General features: G+C 39.9%; 1 pseudogene; it reads left to right on the top strand.

Annotated features, from left to right (window-relative positions):
* Positions 1-4,678: 4,678 nt before the first annotated feature.
* On the top strand, positions 4,679-5,652 carry LOC111548603 (annotated as a pseudogene).
* Positions 5,653-6,273: the final 621 nt, after the last annotated feature.

Raw genomic sequence — 6,273 nt, 5'->3', positions numbered from 1 at the left:
TCATCTGAAAGTTCAGATGACAATCTGAGGATCCATTGTTAAGCTCACCAACAGCAGGATTTAGTCCCTTGTTGGCTGTTGGACTAAGGGCCCGAGTTGGTTCCTTGCCATATGAGTCTCTTTATAGGGCAGCCCACAGCACAGCAACTTGATTCCTCAGAGCAAGTGACTGAGCAGGAGACAGTATGTACGAGTTGGAAGCCATGGTCTCATGTTTGCTGTATTCAATTTATAAGAAGCAAGTCACTAGGTCCAGCCCACACTTAAGGGGAGAGTATTACTTGGGGGAATGAGAACCAGGAAGTGGGGGTCACTGGGGGCCACCTTAGAAGCTCCCTACCACAGCCCTCAGTGCCATGACCAGTGAGGATCACTTATCGTGAACTGAGGAGCATAATCACTTCAACTTGGTGTTCCCATGCTCCAAAAACTGAAAGGCAAGCCAGATGGCAAAAAGAACCAATGTGGCTTTTTGACTTTTATGTATTTGCAGATCAAGTTCTAGATAATTGACATTAAATAGTTCTTGACAGACTGAGGAGTTATTTGGGATAATATGCTGACTTTAGGTACGCAACTATTAAGAAACACAGGGGAAAAAATCAGTTTTTTATGTAAGATTAAATATCAAGAAGCAGAAAGAAAAAAGTGAATATTAGTATTGTTTCTATGAAAACAGCAGCAAATCCAGATTTAACGTGAAAAATACTGTTCTGTATGATAAAACTTTTTGATGTAGATTTGGATAACTCTATAATCAGAGAAAGCTTTTAAGATTCCCTTGTTTAACAGGTGGAGAATCAGAGGTTCACATGGCCAGTGACTTAACTCGGGTCATTGAAGTCACCTACCCTGGGTCAAGCCACTCTTTATCAAGCAGAATTGCCTGTGAGAGTGAAAATGTGATATTTGCAGCCTCCAGGTAGAATCTAGTCAGATTCTAAATGGGCTAGACTTGGCAAAACCTGTCTTCCTTTCCCAGGAAATTTACATCAAAGAGTTAATCCCATTAAATCGTTCTGTATTTAACTTCCGTCTCTGCTAACAAGCAAAATTTCAACAACAGTCTCCATTTTCTGTGTAAATCAGAGAAGGACTTCTTTTATTTTGTTTCAATATTATTTTTCTAAAGCTCTCTCATTCTTTTTATGCTCCTCATCACAGTGTAAGTCCATGAAAAATTAACGCCTCTGTTCAGCAGGGAAGCTAGCTCCTCTTAAAAGAATGTTCTGGCAAAGCCAACACCAGGACATGCATCTCCAAGCAAATATGCCATAGAAAGGTGCAGTGTGTTCCAGAAGCTTCTCCCTAGGGAGTGGGGGTCTCAACGGCTGTGGCAATTACATTAGACTTATTTTATATTTACTCTGCTATCCCTTACTTATTTCATATTTCATATTCAAAATTATTTCATAATTTTGAATCTATGAGTTTGCAAAATTCAGGTAAGCCACTATAAAGATGTAGAAACCATTCTACTTTCTTGAACTCCATGGACAATTAGGGAAAGCTGATGGGTCATATTCAGAATTCCACCAACAAAATGGCATTTGCAATTGCTGAGTACAACAATTGTGTTCTATGAGTAAGATATTTTGTGTATAACAAAAAGTTTAAAACATCAGTGTATATTAGAAAAATATGCAGTGAAACACAGGAGGAAATGTACTTGCAATGCAAAAGGTAATCAGTGTCATGAAAATTTTAGCCAGACAGCATGGTTGGTGTAGTATTTCATGAAAAGCAAATCTGTGTCTTCTCCTAAAGTTGAAAGTATAATTCTTTTTAGTTCATACATCAGTTTATTTTTATACACAGTTAAAAATCCCCATTTGGATTAAGATTTTTTACCTGTAAAACTGATAAGGGTTTTCAAATTATGTCACATTATTAAAGAATCACTGTGAGTATAGTAGGTAAGAGTAACCCAACCACACTTCGCTTAGTGAGTTTCATTCTCTGGTTGATTAAGATCACAATTCTCCACTTCTGTGCCTATTCCTCTTTGGTCCCCCATCCTAGAGATATTTTGATTTACCTCACTTCAGATTCACACCTGTTAGGCAGTATCTCATAAAATCACAAAACCACCAAGCGAATCAACAGCTTCAAACATAGAGACAGACACGGGTTGACCACAAATGGGGAACCCCATCCAATTGAATTTGTTTGCCGATGCCTTTATGTCATCTCACCCCTCCATACCAGACCCCACTGGACTCAGCAAGCGCTGTCTCTTCCATCTGTGCTCCATCTCCACTTCAAGGCTAGACAGCTCTTACAATCTTAGTCCTCAGCATCAAATCAGATGCCTCATTTAGTAAAAAGCTTTCACTCTGCTCACAATTCCTACCTTTCCACCAGCCCCCTCTAGGTCTAATATTCTGTAAATTTCATTACTCAGCTCCAGCAATAACACTCAAATTTAGCCTCATCAAAGGTCGCAATAGCTTCCATACCTTAGAATGAATGGAATAAAACATATGGAATGCATGAGTCACATATAAATGTGGTTCACACATAAATGTGCAATATTTATTGTCTCTCAAAATATTTTACAAGTACACCACCTTCATCCTTGAGTTTTGCAGGCAAATAAAATGAATGAGCAGAGGACATTAATTAACATGGGGTGTATGCATTCTTAAAAGCTTTAAAGCAACAGTGGTATTAATAATATCTCTTTGATGCACCAGAAGAGCAATCAGAGAAACACTAAAAAGGTTCCCATTCTCTCTTTCCAAGGTTATTCATTGGCTGAACTAAATCTCTCAGAATCAGAGCCAGACACCTCCGTTCCTCTTATATATGTCTCAATCATTTTACATAGAAAGAATCCATTCTATTAACCATCAACTTTACAGGAAGCAAAGCATAAGATGGCTGCTAACGTAGCTAATAGAACCCAGTGCTAGTCTAATGGAAGTAGAGAATCCAGAGTCCAAATGGCACTAGTTCCACCATGTGGTCTTAGAACAGTATTAAATAGTTAAAGGAGAAAAAGCCATTTAAAACACAATTTTTAAAAATAGTCCTTTAGTCAAAACTAGTCTGGCCTAAATCCACTCTAAATTACTGCAAGATTCAATAGAAACTCAAAGGAAACTGCACACTAATGGATTCTCCAAAGAAAAACACATTATAATTGAACTGTCCTATTCCTTGGCACACATAACAGCTGGTCTGACCACACACGTTCAATTCTGGAGCCATATTTTAAGAGGGACAATGACAAACTAGAACGCATTCAGAATAGGGCAACCTATTCTGAAAACTATTTCCTATGATAAATGGTTGAAAGGACTGGTGATCTATATTCACCAGTGAGAGAAATGAGAGAGCTGCCTGCAATAATGGGAGTGGCTAGCTCACTGGACGAGAATTACACAAGAATAGCTTGAACCATTAATCAAGTAAAGAGCTCTAATCAAATAAATGCAAATTAAAACAACAGTGAAATACTATTTCCACATCCCCACATCTCAGCAAATTGGGACACACACATAATTATTTTTTCCAATGGAAATGCCTACGGTTTCACTGCTAGGAAGAGTAAAAAAAGCTTTTCTGTTAGTCTGGAAATAAAATTCAAAAGTCTTAAAATTGTACATACCTTTTTACCAAATGTTTTCATAGCTAAGAATTTATCTTAAGAAAATAACTGGATATGTCTTCAAAGACTTTTGTAAACAAATGTTCATCAGAACATTATGCTTACCAAAAAATAAAGTAAAAAGAAAGAAAGAAAAAACCAAACAGGGAGAACACCCAAACGTCCAATAAAAATCTCTGGATTTTCTCCACGAATAATTGTATAGGGCTTACAACGTGCTAGTCACTGCCAGGCATGTTTCTCTTAATTCCCAGAATCCCTGCAACAGTCCTATGTGGGGGACATTACTATCCCCATTTTACAAATAGAGAAACTGAAGAGCCAAGTGTGTGTGTCACGTTGCTCACAGCCTCACAGACAATACATAGTGGGCCTGAAAGTCCAACACAGGCCTCCTGCCCAGACCCTGTGCTCACAACCACATTACATTGGTTAAAGAGTAATGGCAGGTAAACATGTGGAATACAATTTTTAAAAATTAGGGGAAAGAAAAACGTGATGAACTCACTGGTATCAGTTAGCAAACTCTACCTTCTCCTCCTTTTAAAGAAAACTAAGAATACATTTGCCCTTCCGTCTTCTGGCACCTCTCCTCTTCTCCAGCTTTCCGAAGACCTCATCCCTAGCCCTCCCAGCCCCTGAACTGGAATTCTTGCAAACCAGACTCCGCCACCTGAGCAGCTCCGAGCTGGCTTGCAGCCTCTGGCCAGTTTTTGCTATTCTCTCAACTGCCCTTGTTGCACAGATTAACGCATAGAATAAGTAACTAGGAAGCATATTTTCATTTTTACATCCCTCGGGGAGAAAAAAAAAGTGTTTTTATGCAAAATAAGAAGTTGAATTTGTAGTGAGCCGCCGTGCGGACAGCGAGCGAGGCAGCCAGCAGGATCCGGAGCGGCCCTGGAACCTCTGTAAACCCCGTGGGACCCAGGTTTCCAGGCACCCCATCCAGGAGAGCCAGCTCCAGGCATCCTTGGGCGGCCACTCCTTTCGCCAGGAGCCTGGAACCAAAGCGCGAGAGACCAGAACACCCGAGGGCAGCCTCTTCCCACCACTCAAACCATCATGACTCATTTCAACGAGGGCCCTTCCTACCGGCTCTTGGCCAAAGTCAAGATCAAGATTGCTTCCAAATAGGATTATCAAACAGAGGATCTTCACAACTGGATAGCAGAGGTGACAGGCAGGAGCATTGGCACCCACTTCCAGCTGGGTTTAAAGGAGGGCATCCTCTGCAAACTCATCAACAAGCTGCAGGCAGGCCCAGTGAAGAAAGTCAATGAGTCCTCATTAAACTGGCCTCAGCGGAGAATATTGTCAACTTTATTAAAGCTATCCAGGATTATGGTATGAAGCGACGTGACATATTTGAAGTAAGTGATCTTTTCAGGATGGAAACATGATCCAGGTTCAGGCTCCTCTGGTGGCCCTAGTAGGTCTGGCAAACACAAAAGGACACAACCATGGACATCAGGGTTAAATATGCAGAAAAACAAACAAGACATTAGGATGAAGGAAAATTAAAAGCTGCCAAAACTGTAATTGGGTTGCAGATGGGAACCAACGAAGTGCCAGCCAGGCAGGTATGTCAACTTGTGGGACCACAGGCATCTTTATGATCCCAAAACGCAAACGGACAAACCTTTTGACCAGACCACAATTTGTCTGCAGATGGGCACTAACAAAGCAGACAGCCAGGTGGGGATGTCAGCACCAGGCACCAGAAGGGCCATCTACTATCAGAAGCTAACATTACACCCAGTAGACCACTTGACCATTTCTCTACAGATGGGTAACAACACACTTCCCAGAAAAGAATGGGTGTGCATGGGCTTGGGGGACAAGTATATGGTCGCAAATACTGTGCTGCTCCATCATAAAGCAGCACACATGCTCCTTTATCATTCACAACAGAAACAAATGGTTTGAAAATCAGTGATAGTGATTATCACACAGAATAACCAGATGACTAACATGGCGAGTACCAAGGTGACTGCCCTGGAGATTACCAATATGGCGACCAAGGCATCGATGACTAGATTCACAGAAAAGAACTCAGTATTTAGTCTACTGTTTTCATTCAGTGAGAACCAAGCTGTCTTTAATTAATTCTTATCTTGTCTTCTAAAACACGATTAAACTTATTGTACCTTAAAAAAATGACTTACATACATTCCTTTTCTCTTTATCTGCCTCTTCCCCAAATGGTTGCCTTTTCTTGTTGTAATCGTTAAATCGTACAGCATAACCAATAACTAGCATTTGAAATAAAAAGGAATACGGTGAAAGGGGAGAACTCTTACACAGCCAATTCTTTTATTAAAGATCTATGCATTTTTACAATCTTAAACTGGTATTTTCAAACAATAGGAAACTATTATTTTTGTACAGTTAAGTGTATCCGATTTCTGCCTGGAAGACTAAGCTCATCCTTATTTCTAAATGTGGTCTTTGCCAACTAAACCTAAGTTGCAACATTTTAGAAATTTACATATCAATGTTGCCACCATATTGTTTAATTTTTAAATAAAGTCAAGATCAGTGTGTGTTTATGATTATATATGTACTCGTTCCCTTCCTTAGCTGACGAGATCTTTTCACAGTGATGTTTCCAAAAGAGTATGTATGAAATGGTCTGCAGACATTTGGATCTGGGTGGT

This window comes from Piliocolobus tephrosceles, chromosome 5 (genome assembly GCF_002776525.5).
Source record: "Piliocolobus tephrosceles isolate RC106 chromosome 5, ASM277652v3, whole genome shotgun sequence".
NCBI lineage: Eukaryota > Metazoa > Chordata > Mammalia > Primates > Cercopithecidae > Piliocolobus > Piliocolobus tephrosceles.
Note: the sequence above shows the minus strand (reverse complement) of the source record. Positions and strands in the feature narration are given on the sequence as shown.